The sequence below is a fragment of the Mytilus californianus genome, unplaced genomic scaffold (assembly GCF_021869535.1).
Source record: "Mytilus californianus isolate M0D057914Y unplaced genomic scaffold, xbMytCali1.0.p SCAF_3, whole genome shotgun sequence".
Classification (NCBI taxonomy): Eukaryota; Metazoa; Mollusca; class Bivalvia; order Mytilida; family Mytilidae; genus Mytilus; species Mytilus californianus.
The window spans coordinates 101,349,243-101,362,427 of NW_026262679.1; the positions used below are offsets into that span (position 1 = coordinate 101,349,243).

Genomic DNA, 13,185 nt, shown 5'->3' on the forward strand with positions numbered 1-13,185 from the left:
GTTTTTGAACCGATGAAGGCCCAAGAAGCTATAGAACAAATGATGCAAAATTAGGCCTTCTGGGTGTTCCCCAGACCCTTTCTTAAACTGAAAATGCAAGTTCTGTTTTAATAATTTTATGACAATATTTTGGTCTCAAAGCAAAATCACGTTATAGATTCAGTGTAAGACTTAAGTTTCTAGGAACAACATCAAAAGACAAATATGCATGATATTAAAAGCAAAAATGTAATTCACATAGTTAAGTCTGTGGCTGCTGTGTTTTTTTAAACTCATGATCAAGTTAATAATAAAATTACTAAATTACAAAATGAATGCAACACTAAAAGAATACAGAAGGGCAATCAATGAACAAAAGACAAATAAATAAGAAATATTGATCCCGAAAAATCAGGGGCTATGTCTGAGGGAGAACAGAACTTGCTTCTTGCAAGGCACTCACGGTGAACACAATTTGATATGGAGACAAGCGTTTGGTTTTGAAATTTCCTACATGAGGCAATTGTACCAATGTAGTTACGGCCCTGATTTAATAAAAGTGAGGTAAGTGTTCCTGAGACAATTAACCTCAAGTTAAATGAAACCAATTTTCTGACATTTCAAGTATATTTAAATAATATTTATACTTTTATTATTAAAAGATATGGGAAGTGTTTCCCGATTTGTTTTTTTTGGAAAAAAGATTAATTTATGAAGAATCTGGTGCCATCTCATACTTTCGATTAGACCTGCTGAGTTATTTATTTTCAATACATTGCAAGTCAGGTCATTTATTTTCAAACTACCACAGAACAAACCATTTATTTTTGTGATTATCAAGGCTGAGTTATTTATTTTCAAAATCCTCCTGGCCCCCCCAGAATATCAAATGGTCGTCCCCTAATGAAAAAAGTATACTTGTACTCCAATTTAGGATTTGAATTAAAACATGCATCACATTAATTTCTGAATTAATTTTAACAGCAAATAGTCTCTTAACATTGACAATTTGGAAACCCTTTCTCTAATAGTCACACCTGTACGAAAGTAAAGTTTCCGATTGTCAATTTGGATATCTACATATTTAGTCGATTTTTTTAAAGTAATTTGGAAAATATGACTTGATTTAGATTGTTTGAAATTCAGTTGAATTTTAATCATTTCTGTTCAAAATGTATACATCAGATTGTTTTGGTGAGCCACCAACTTCTGATAATTTGACATGCACATTAATTTCGGAAATAATGATTATATCATTAAACCGTCTTCATTACTGATTGAAATATAGATTTAAAATGAAAATAAGTTAATGATATACAGTCAAAAAGAGCAATTGACCAATGATGATGGCTGCCATTAATGCCAGTTTTTCTTTATAGATATTTTGAAAGAAAAAAAAATTAAAGTAGCAAATTTTTTAAGTTTTATATTTGGTTCAATATTTTTGAACTTATTTTGTTTTTGTTTCAGATACCAGCCCCAGGATATTTACATCAGGACAGGTAACATATGCATCGGAAAGTAAGTATATTTTTTTTTATTTATTAATAGTTGTCTGATAGATATTAAAATAATTTGAATATGTATTACAGATAGACGGGAGCCAAGAGAGAAGAAGAAGACAGAACAGTCCTAGACATGGAGATGATTAAATTGTAGATGCCAAGATGATGATGTAGGTATTTTGTCGTTACAATTGTACTTAAACTGTTAATAGTTGTAAGGTAATAAAATCAGTTTTCCCTGGAAAAACAGCTTGAAAATTTATTACAAATTAGTCCAAAATTTCTTTTCAAATTTATACTCTAATGAAAAAAGTATACTTGTACTCCAATTTAGGATTTGAATTAAAACATGCATCACATTAATTTCTGAATTAATTTTAACAGCAAATAGTCTCTTAACATTGACAATTTGAAAACCCTTTCTCTAATAGTCACACCTGTACGAAAGTAAAGTTTCCGATTGTCAATTTGGATGTCTAGATATTTAGTCGATTTTTTAAAAGTAATTTGGAAAATATGACTTGATTTAGATTGTTTGAAATTCAGTTGAATTTTAATCATTTCTGTTCAAAATGTATACATCAGATTGTTTTGGTGAGCCACCAACTTCTGATAATTTGACATGCACATTAATTTCGGAAATAATGATTATATCATTAAACCGTCTTCATTACTGATTGAAATATAGATTTAAAATGAAAATAAGTTAATGATATACAGTCAAAAAGAGCAATTGACCAATGATGATGGCTGCCATTAATGCCAGTTTTTCTTTATAGATATTTTGAAAGAAAAAAAAATTAAAGTAGCAAATTTTTTAAGTTTTATATTTGGTTCAATATTTTTGAACTTATTTTGTTTTTGTTTCAGATACCAGCCCCAGGATATTTACATCAGGACAGGTAACATATGCATCGGAAAGTAAGTATATTTTTTTTTATTTATTAATAGTTGTCTGATAGATATTAAAATAATTTGAATATGTATTACAGATAGACGGGAGCCAAAAGAGAAGAAGAAGACAGAACAGTCCTAGACATGGAGATGATTAAATTGTAGATGCCAAGATGATGATGTAGGTATTTTGTCGTTACAATTGTACTTAAACTGTTAATAGTTGTAAGGTAATAAAATCAGTTTTCCCTGGAAAAACAGCTTGAAAATTTATTACAAATTAGTCCAAAATTTCTTTTCAAATTTATACTCTAATGAAAAAAGTATACTTGTACTCCAATTTAGGATTTGAATTAAAACATGCATCACATTAATTTCTGAATTAATTTTAACAGCAAATAGTCTCTTAACATTGACAATTTGAAAACCCTTTCTCTAATAGTCACACCTGTACGAAAGTAAAGTTTCCGATTGTCAATTTGGATGTCTAGATATTTAGTCGATTTTTTAAAAGTAATTTGGAAAATATGACTTGATTTAGATTGTTTGAAATTCAGTTGAATTTTAATCATTTCTGTTCAAAATGTATACATCAGATTGTTTTGGTGAGCCACCAACTTCTGATAATTTGACATGCACATTAATTTCGGAAATAATGATTATATCATTAAACCGTCTTCATTACTGATTGAAATATAGATTTAAAATGAAAATAAGTTAATGATATACAGTCAAAAAGAGCAATTGACCAATGATGATGGCTGCCATTAATGCCAGTTTTTCTTTATAGATATTTTGAAAGAAAAAAAAATTAAAGTAGCAAATTTTTTAAGTTTTATATTTGGTTCAATATTTTTGAACTTATTTTGTTTTTGTTTCAGATACCAGCCCCAGGATATTTACATCAGGACAGGTAACATATGCATCGGAAAGTAAGTATATTTTTTTTTATTTATTAATAGTTGTCTGATAGATATTAAAATAATTTGAATATGTATTACAGATAGACGGGAGCCAAGAGAGAAGAAGAAGACAGAACAGTCCTAGACATGGAGATGATTAAATTGTAGATGCCAAGATGATGATGTAGGTATTTTGTCGTTACAATTGTACTTAAACTGTTAATAGTTGTAAGGTAATAAAATCAGTTTTCCCTGGAAAAACAGCTTGAAAATTTATTACAAATTAGTCCAAAATTTCTTTTCAAATTTATACTCTAATGAAAAAAGTATACTTGTACTCCAATTTAGGATTTGAATTAAAACATGCATCACATTAATTTCTGAATTAATTTTAACAGCAAATAGTCTCTTAACATTGACAATTTGAAAACCCTTTCTCTAATAGTCACACCTGTACGAAAGTAAAGTTTCCGATTGTCAATTTGGATGTCTAGATATTTAGTCGATTTTTTAAAAGTAATTTGGAAAATATGACTTGATTTAGATTGTTTGAAATTCAGTTGAATTTTAATCATTTCTGTTCAAAATGTATACATCAGATTGTTTTGGTGAGCCACCAACTTCTGATAATTTGACATGCACATTAATTTCGGAAATAATGATTATATCATTAAACCGTCTTCATTACTGATTGAAATATAGATTTAAAATGAAAATAAGTTAATGATATACAGTCAAAAAGAGCAATTGACCAATGATGATGGCTGCCATTAATGCCAGTTTTTCTTTATAGATATTTTGAAAGAAAAAAAAATTAAAGTAGCAAATTTTTTAAGTTTTATATTTGGTTCAATATTTTTGAACTTATTTTGTTTTTGTTTCAGATACCAGCCCCAGGATATTTACATCAGGACAGGTAACATATGCATCGGAAAGTAAGTATATTTTTTTTTATTTATTAATAGTTGTCTGATAGATATTAAAATAATTTGAATATGTATTACAGATAGACGGGAGCCAAGAGAGAAGAAGAAGACAGAACAGTCCTAGACATGGAGATGATTAAATTGTAGATGCCAAGATGATGATGTAGGTATTTTGTCGTTACAATTGTACTTAAACTGTTAATAGTTGTAAGGTAATAAAATCAGTTTTCCCTGGAAAAACAGCTTGAAAATTTATTACAAATTAGTCCAAAATTTCTTTTCAAATTTATACTCTAATGAAAAAAGTATACTTGTACTCCAATTTAGGATTTGAATTAAAACATGCATCACATTAATTTCTGAATTAATTTTAACAGCAAATAGTCTCTTAACATTGACAATTTGAAAACCCTTTCTCTAATAGTCACACCTGTACGAAAGTAAAGTTTCCGATTGTCAATTTGGATGTCTAGATATTTAGTCGATTTTTTAAAAGTAATTTGGAAAATATGACTTGATTTAGATTGTTTGAAATTCAGTTGAATTTTAATCATTTCTGTTCAAAATGTATACATCAGATTGTTTTGGTGAGCCACCAACTTCTGATAATTTGACATGCACATTAATTTCGGAAATAATGATTATATCATTAAACCGTCTTCATTACTGATTGAAATATAGATTTAAAATGAAAATAAGTTAATGATATACAGTCAAAAAGAGCAATTGACCAATGATGATGGCTGCCATTAATGCCAGTTTTTCTTTATAGATATTTTGAAAGAAAAAAAAATTAAAGTAGCAAATTTTTTAAGTTTTATATTTGGTTCAATATTTTTGAACTTATTTTGTTTTTGTTTCAGATACCAGCCCCAGGATATTTACATCAGGACAGGTAACATATGCATCGGAAAGTAAGTATATTTTTTTTTATTTATTAATAGTTGTCTGATAGATATTAAAATAATTTGAATATGTATTACAGATAGACGGGAGCCAAGAGAGAAGAAGAAGACAGAACAGTCCTAGACATGGAGATGATTAAATTGTAGATGCCAAGATGATGATGTAGGTATTTTGTCGTTACAATTGTACTTAAACTGTTAATAGTTGTAAGGTAATAAAATCAGTTTTCCCTGGAAAAACAGCTTGAAAATTTATTACAAATTAGTCCAAAATTTCTTTTCAAATTTATACTCTAATGAAAAAAGTATACTTGTACTCCAATTTAGGATTTGAATTAAAACATGCATCACATTAATTTCTGAATTAATTTTAACAGCAAATAGTCTCTTAACATTGACAATTTGAAAACCCTTTCTCTAATAGTCACACCTGTACGAAAGTAAAGTTTCCGATTGTCAATTTGGATGTCTAGATATTTAGTCGATTTTTTAAAAGTAATTTGGAAAATATGACTTGATTTAGATTGTTTGAAATTCAGTTGAATTTTAATCATTTCTGTTCAAAATGTATACATCAGATTGTTTTGGTGAGCCACCAACTTCTGATAATTTGACATGCACATTAATTTCGGAAATAATGATTATATCATTAAACCGTCTTCATTACTGATTGAAATATAGATTTAAAATGAAAATAAGTTAATGATATACAGTCAAAAAGAGCAATTGACCAATGATGATGGCTGCCATTAATGCCAGTTTTTCTTTATAGATATTTTGAAAGAAAAAAAAATTAAAGTAGCAAATTTTTTAAGTTTTATATTTGGTTCAATATTTTTGAACTTATTTTGTTTTTGTTTCAGATACCAGCCCCAGGATATTTACATCAGGACAGGTAACATATGCATCGGAAAGTAAGTATATTTTTTTTTATTTATTAATAGTTGTCTGATAGATATTAAAATAATTTGAATATGTATTACAGATAGACGGGAGCCAAGAGAGAAGAAGAAGACAGAACAGTCCTAGACATGGAGATGATTAAATTGTAGATGCCAAGATGATGATGTAGGTATTTTGTCGTTACAATTGTACTTAAACTGTTAATAGTTGTAAGGTAATAAAATCAGTTTTCCCTGGAAAAACAGCTTGAAAATTTATTACAAATTAGTCCAAAATTTCTTTTCAAATTTATACTCTAATGAAAAAAGTATACTTGTACTCCAATTTAGGATTTGAATTAAAACATGCATCACATTAATTTCTGAATTAATTTTAACAGCAAATAGTCTCTTAACATTGACAATTTGAAAACCCTTTCTCTAATAGTCACACCTGTACGAAAGTAAAGTTTCCGATTGTCAATTTGGATGTCTAGATATTTAGTCGATTTTTTAAAAGTAATTTGGAAAATATGACTTGATTTAGATTGTTTGAAATTCAGTTGAATTTTAATCATTTCTGTTCAAAATGTATACATCAGATTGTTTTGGTGAGCCACCAACTTCTGATAATTTGACATGCACATTAATTTCGGAAATAATGATTATATCATTAAACCGTCTTCATTACTGATTGAAATATAGATTTAAAATGAAAATAAGTTAATGATATACAGTCAAAAAGAGCAATTGACCAATGATGATGGCTGCCATTAATGCCAGTTTTTCTTTATAGATATTTTGAAAGAAAAAAAAATTAAAGTAGCAAATTTTTTAAGTTTTATATTTGGTTCAATATTTTTGAACTTATTTTGTTTTTGTTTCAGATACCAGCCCCAGGATATTTACATCAGGACAGGTAACATATGCATCGGAAAGTAAGTATATTTTTTTTTATTTATTAATAGTTGTCTGATAGATATTAAAATAATTTGAATATGTATTACAGATAGACGGGAGCCAAGAGAGAAGAAGAAGACAGAACAGTCCTAGACATGGAGATGATTAAATTGTAGATGCCAAGATGATGATGTAGGTATTTTGTCGTTACAATTGTACTTAAACTGTTAATAGTTGTAAGGTAATAAAATCAGTTTTCCCTGGAAAAACAGCTTGAAAATTTATTACAAATTAGTCCAAAATTTCATTTCAAATTTATACTCTAATGAAAAAAGTATACTTGTACTCCAATTTAGGATTTGAATTAAAACATGCATCACATTAATTTCTGAATTAATTTTAACAGCAAACAGTCTCTTAACATTGACAATTTGAAAACCCTTTCTCTAATAGTCACACCTGTACGAAAGTAAAGTTTCCGATTGTCAATTTTGATGTCTAGATATTTAGTCGATTTTTTAAAAGTAATTTGGAAAATATGACTTGATTTAGATTGTTTGAAATTCAGTTGAATTTTAATCATTTCTGTTCAAAATGTATACATCAGATTGTTTTGGTGAGCCACCAACTTCTGATAATTTGACATGCACATTAATTTCGGAAATAATGATTATATCATTAAACCGTCTTCATTACTGATTGAAATATAGATTTAAAATGAAAATAAGTTAATGATATACAGTCAAAAAGAGCAATTGACCAATGATGATGGCTGCCATTAATGCCAGTTTTTCTTTATAGATATTTTGAAAGAAAAAAAAATTAAAGTAGCAAATTTTTTAAGTTTTATATTTGGTTCAATATTTTTGAACTTATTTTGTTTTTGTTTCAGATACCAGCCCCAGGATATTTACATCAGGACAGGTAACATATGCATCGGAAAGTAAGTATATTTTTTTTTATTTATTAATAGTTGTCTGATAGATATTAAAATAATTTGAATATGTATTACAGATAGACGGGAGCCAAGAGAGAAGAAGAAGACAGAACAGTCCTAGACATGGAGATGATTAAATTGTAGATGCCAAGATGATGATGTAGGTATTTTGTCGTTACAATTGTACTTAAACTGTTAATAGTTGTAAGGTAATAAAATCAGTTTTCCCTGGAAAAACAGCTTGAAAATTTATTACAAATTAGTCCAAAATTTCTTTTCAAATTTATACTCTAATGAAAAAAGTATACTTGTACTCCAATTTAGGATTTGAATTAAAACATGCATCACATTAATTTCTGAATTAATTTTAACAGCAAATAGTCTCTTAACATTGACAATTTGAAAACCCTTTCTCTAATAGTCACACCTGTACGAAAGTAAAGTTTCCGATTGTCAATTTGGATGTCTACATATTTAGTCGATTTTTTAAAAGTAATTTGGAAAATATGACTTGATTTAGATTGTTTGAAATTCAGTTGAATTTTAATCATTTCTGTTCAAAATGTATACATCAGATTGTTTTGGTGAGCCACCAACTTCTGATAATTTGACATGCACATTAATTTCGGAAATAATGATTATATCATTAAACCGTCTTCATTACTGATTGAAATATAGATTTAAAATGAAAATAAGTTAATGATATACAGTCAAAAAGAGCAATTGACCAATGATGATGGCTGCCATTAATGCCAGTTTTTCTTTATAGATATTTTGAAAGAAAAAAAAATTAAAGTAGCAAATTTTTTAAGTTTTATATTTGGTTCAATATTTTTGAACTTATTTTGTTTTTGTTTCAGATACCAGCCCCAGGATATTTACATCAGGACAGGTAACATATGCATCGGAAAGTAAGTATATTTTTTTTTATTTATTAATAGTTGTCTGATAGATATTAAAATAATTTGAATATGTATTACAGATAGACGGGAGCCAAGAGAGAAGAAGAAGACAGAACAGTCCTAGACATGGAGATGATTAAATTGTAGATACCAAGCTGATGATGTAGGTATTTTGTCGTTACAATTGTACTTAAACTGTTAATAGTTGTAAGGTAATAAAATCAGTTTTCCCTGGAAAAACAGCTTGAAAATTTATTACAAATTAGTCCAAAATTTCTTTTCAAATTTATACTCTAATGAAAAAAGTATACTTGTACTCCAATTTAGGATTTGAATTAAAACATGCATCACATTAATTTCTGAATTAATTTTAACAGCAAATAGTCTCTTAACATTGACAATTTGAAAACCCTTTCTCTAATAGTCAAACCTGTACGAAAGTAAAGTTTCCGATTGTCAATTTGGATGTCTACATATTTAGTCGATTTTTTAAAAGTAATTTGGAAAATATGACTTGATTTAGATTGTTTGAAATTCAGTTGAATTTTAATCATTTCTGTTCAAAATGTATACATCAGATTGTTTTGGTGAGCCACCAACTTCTGATAATTTGACATGCACATTAATTTCGGAAATAATGATTATATCATTAAACCGTCTTCATTACTGATTGAAATATAGATTTAAAATGAAAATAAGTTAATGATATACAGTCAAAAAGAGCAATTGACCAATGATGATGGCTGCCATTAATGCCAGTTTTTCTTAATAGATATTTTGAAAGAAAAAAAAATTAAAGTAGCAAATTTTTTAAGTTTTATATTTGGTTCAATATTTTTGAACTTATTTTGTTTTTGTTTCAGATACCAGCCCCAGGATATTTACATCAGGACAGGTAACATATGCATCGGAAAGTAAGTATATTTTTTTTTATTTATTAATAGTTGTCTGATAGATATTAAAATAATTTGAATATGTATTACAGATAGACGGGAGCCAAGAGAGAAGAAGAAGACAGAACAGTCCTAGACATGGAGATGATTAAATTGTAGATACCAAGCTGATGATGTAGGTATTTTGTCGTTACAATTGTACTTAAACTGTTTATAGTTGTAAGGTAATAAAATCAGTTTTTCCCTGGAAAAACAGCTTGAAAATTTATTACAAATTAGTCCAAAATTTCTTTTCAAATTTATACTCTAATGAAAAAAGTATACTTGTACTCCAATTTAGGATTTGAATTAAAACATGCATCACATTAATTTCTGAATTAATTTTAACAGCAAATAGTCTCTTAACATTGACAATTTGAAAACCCTTTCTCTAATAGTCACACCTGTACGAAAGTAAAGTTTCCGATTGTCAATTTGGATGTCTACATATTTAGTCGATTTTTTAAAAGTAATTTGGAAAATATGACTTGATTTAGATTGTTTGAAATTCAGTTGAATTTTAATCATTTCTGTTCAAAATGTATACATCAGATTGTTTTGGTGAGCCACCAACTTCTGATAATTTGACATGCACATTAATTTCGGAAATAATGATTATATCATTAAACCGTCTTCATTACTGATTGAAATATAGATTTAAAATGAAAATAAGTTAATGATATACAGTCAAAAAGAGCAATTGACCAATGATGATGGCTGCCATTAATGCCAGTTTTTCTTAATAGATATTTTGAAAGAAAAAAAAATTAAAGTAGCAAATTTTTTAAGTTTTATATTTGGTTCAATATTTTTGAACTTATTTTGTTTTTGTTTCAGATACCAGCCCCAGGATATTTACATCAGGACAGGTAACATATGCATCGGAAAGTAAGTATATTTTTTTTTATTTATTAATAGTTGTCTGATAGATATTAAAATAATTTGAATATGTATTACAGATAGACGGGAGCCAAGAGAGAAGAAGAAGACAGAACAGTCCTAGACATGGAGATGATTAAATTGTAGATACCAAGCTGATGATGTAGGTATTTTGTCGTTACAATTGTACTTAAACTGTTTATAGTTGTAAGGTAATAAAATCAGTTTTTCCCTGGAAAAACAGCTTGAAAATTTATTACAAATTAGTCCAAAATTTCTTTTCAAATTTATACTCTAATGAAAAAAGTATACTTGTACTCCAATTTAGGATTTGAATTAAAACATGCATCACATTAATTTCTGAATTAATTTTAACAGCAAATAGTCTCTTAACATTGACAATTTGGAAACCCTTTCTCTAATAGTCACACCTGTACGAAAGTAAAGTTTCCGATTGTCAATTTGGATATCTACATATTTAGTCGATTTTTTAAAAGTAATTTGGAAAATATGACTTGATTTAGATTGTTTGAAATTCAGTTGAATTTTAATCATTTCTGTTCAAAATGTATACATCAGATTGTTTTGGTGAGCCACCAACTTCTGATAATTTGACATGCACATTAATTTCGGAAATAATGATTATATCATTAAACCGTCTTCATTACTGATTGAAATATAGATTTAAAATGAAAATAAGTTAATGATATACAGTCTAAAAGAGCAATTGACCAATGATGATGGCTGCCATTAATGCCAGTTTTTCTTAATAGATATTTTGAAAGAAAAAAAAATTAAAGTAGCAAATTTTTTAAGTTTTATATTTGGTTCAATATTTTTGAACTTATTTTGTTTTTGTTTCAGATACCAGCCCCAGGATATTTACATCAGGACAGGTAACATATGCATCGGAAAGTAAGTATATTTTTTTTTATTTATTAATAGTTGTCTGATAGATATTAAAATAATTTGAATATGTATTACAGATAGACGGGAGCCAAGAGAGAAGAAGAAGACAGAACAGTCCTAGACATGGAGATGATTAAATTGTAGATACCAAGCTGATGATGTAGGTATTTTGTCGTTACAATTGTACTTAAACTGTTTATAGTTGTAAGGTAATAAAATCAGTTTTTCCCTGGAAAAACAGCTTGAAAATTTATTACAAATTAGTCCAAAATTTCTTTTCAAATTTATACTCTAATGAAAAAAGTATACTTGTACTCCAATTTAGGATTTGAATTAAAACATGCATCACATTAATTTCTGAATTAATTTTAACAGCAAATAGTCTCTTAACATTGACAATTTGGAAACCCTTTCTCTAATAGTCACACCTGTACGAAAGTAAAGTTTCCGATTGTCAATTTGGATATCTACATATTTAGTCGATTTTTTAAAAGTAATTTGGAAAATATGACTTGATTTAGATTGTTTGAAATTCAGTTGAATTTTAATCATTTCTGTTCAAAATGTATACATCAGATTGTTTTGGTGAGCCACCAACTTCTGATAATTTGACATGCACATTAATTTCGGAAATAATGATTATATCATTAAACCGTCTTCATTACTGATTGAAATATAGATTTAAAATGAAAATAAGTTAATGATATACAGTCAAAAAGAGCAATTGACCAATGATGATGGCTGCCATTAATGCCAGTTTTTCTTAATAGATATTTTGAAAGAAAAAAAAATTAAAGTAGCAAATTTTTTAAGTTTTATATTTGGTTCAATATTTTTGAACTTATTTTGTTTTTGTTTCAGATACCAGCCCCAGGATATTTACATCAGGACAGGTAACATATGCATCGGAAAGTAAGTATATTTTTTTTTATTTATTAATAGTTGTCTGATAGATATTAAAATAATTTGAATATGTATTACAGATAGACGGGAGCCAAGAGAGAAGAAGAAGACAGAACAGTCCTAGACATGGAGATGATTAAATTGTAGATGCCAAGATGATGATGTAGGTATTTTGTCGTTACAATTGTACTTAAACTGTTAATAGTTGTAAGGTAATAAAATCAGTTTTCCCTGGAAAAACAGCTTGAAAATTTATTACAAATTAGTCCAAAATTTCTTTTCAAATTTATACTCTAATGAAAAAAGTATACTTGTACTCCAATTTAGGATTTGAATTAAAACATGCATCACATTAATTTCTGAATTAATTTTAACAGCAAATAGTCTCTTAACATTGACAATTTGAAAACCCTTTCTCTAATAGTCACACCTGTACGAAAGTAAAGTTTCCGATTGTCAATTTGGATGTCTACATATTTAGTAGATTTTTTAAAAGTAATTTGGAAAATATGACTTGATTTAGATTGTTTGAAATTCAGTTGAATTTTAATCATTTCTGTTCAAAATGTATACATCAGATTGTTTTGGTGAGCCACCAACTTCTGATAATTTGACATGCACATTAATTTCGGAAATAATGATTATATCATTAAACCGTCTTCATTACTGATTGAAATATAGATTTAAAATGAAAATAAGTTAATGATATACAGTCAAAAAGAGCAATTGACCAATGATGATGGCTGCCATTAATGCCAGTTTTTCTTTATAGATATTTTGAAAGAAAAAAAAATTAAAGTAGCAAATTTTTTAAGTTTTATATTTGGTTCA

At 27.7% G+C, this 13,185-nt stretch overlaps 3 long non-coding RNA genes across 49 annotated transcripts in view; 1 reads left to right on the top strand and 2 right to left on the bottom strand.

Moving 5' to 3' along the window:
* LOC127735589 (uncharacterized) overlaps positions 1-13,185 on the bottom strand; it is a 181,258-nt gene that overhangs the window by 12,773 nt on the left and 155,300 nt on the right. The window lies entirely within an intron of this gene.
* LOC127735587 (uncharacterized) overlaps positions 1-13,185 on the top strand; it is a 40,918-nt gene that overhangs the window by 1,660 nt on the left and 26,073 nt on the right. Inside the window, exon 2 of one of the 45 annotated variants that reach the window (XR_007998482.1) lies at positions 1,450-1,654. The exons of 36 other annotated variants lie outside the window; for them this stretch is intronic. This is a non-coding gene — a long non-coding RNA (uncharacterized LOC127735587). Of the gene's footprint in view, positions 1-1,449; positions 1,655-2,354; positions 2,560-3,259; positions 3,465-4,164; positions 4,370-5,069; positions 5,275-5,974; positions 6,180-6,879; positions 7,085-7,784; positions 7,990-12,312; positions 12,518-13,185 lie in introns of all 45 variants that reach the window. 8 more of the 45 variants (XR_007998483.1, XR_007998481.1, XR_007998480.1 and 5 more) reach the window with 8 other exon arrangements.
* LOC127735606 (uncharacterized) lies at positions 279-10,392 on the bottom strand. 3 transcript variants are annotated; one of them, XR_007998522.1, is made up of 2 exons: positions 10,068-10,392; positions 279-1,016 (listed from the first exon to the last, which is right to left on the bottom strand). It is a non-coding gene; the product is annotated as an uncharacterized LOC127735606 (long non-coding RNA). The 3 variants fall into 3 exon arrangements; XR_007998523.1 differs by lacking the exon at positions 10,068-10,392 and adding an exon at positions 9,162-9,486; XR_007998520.1 differs by lacking the exon at positions 10,068-10,392 and adding an exon at positions 8,257-8,682.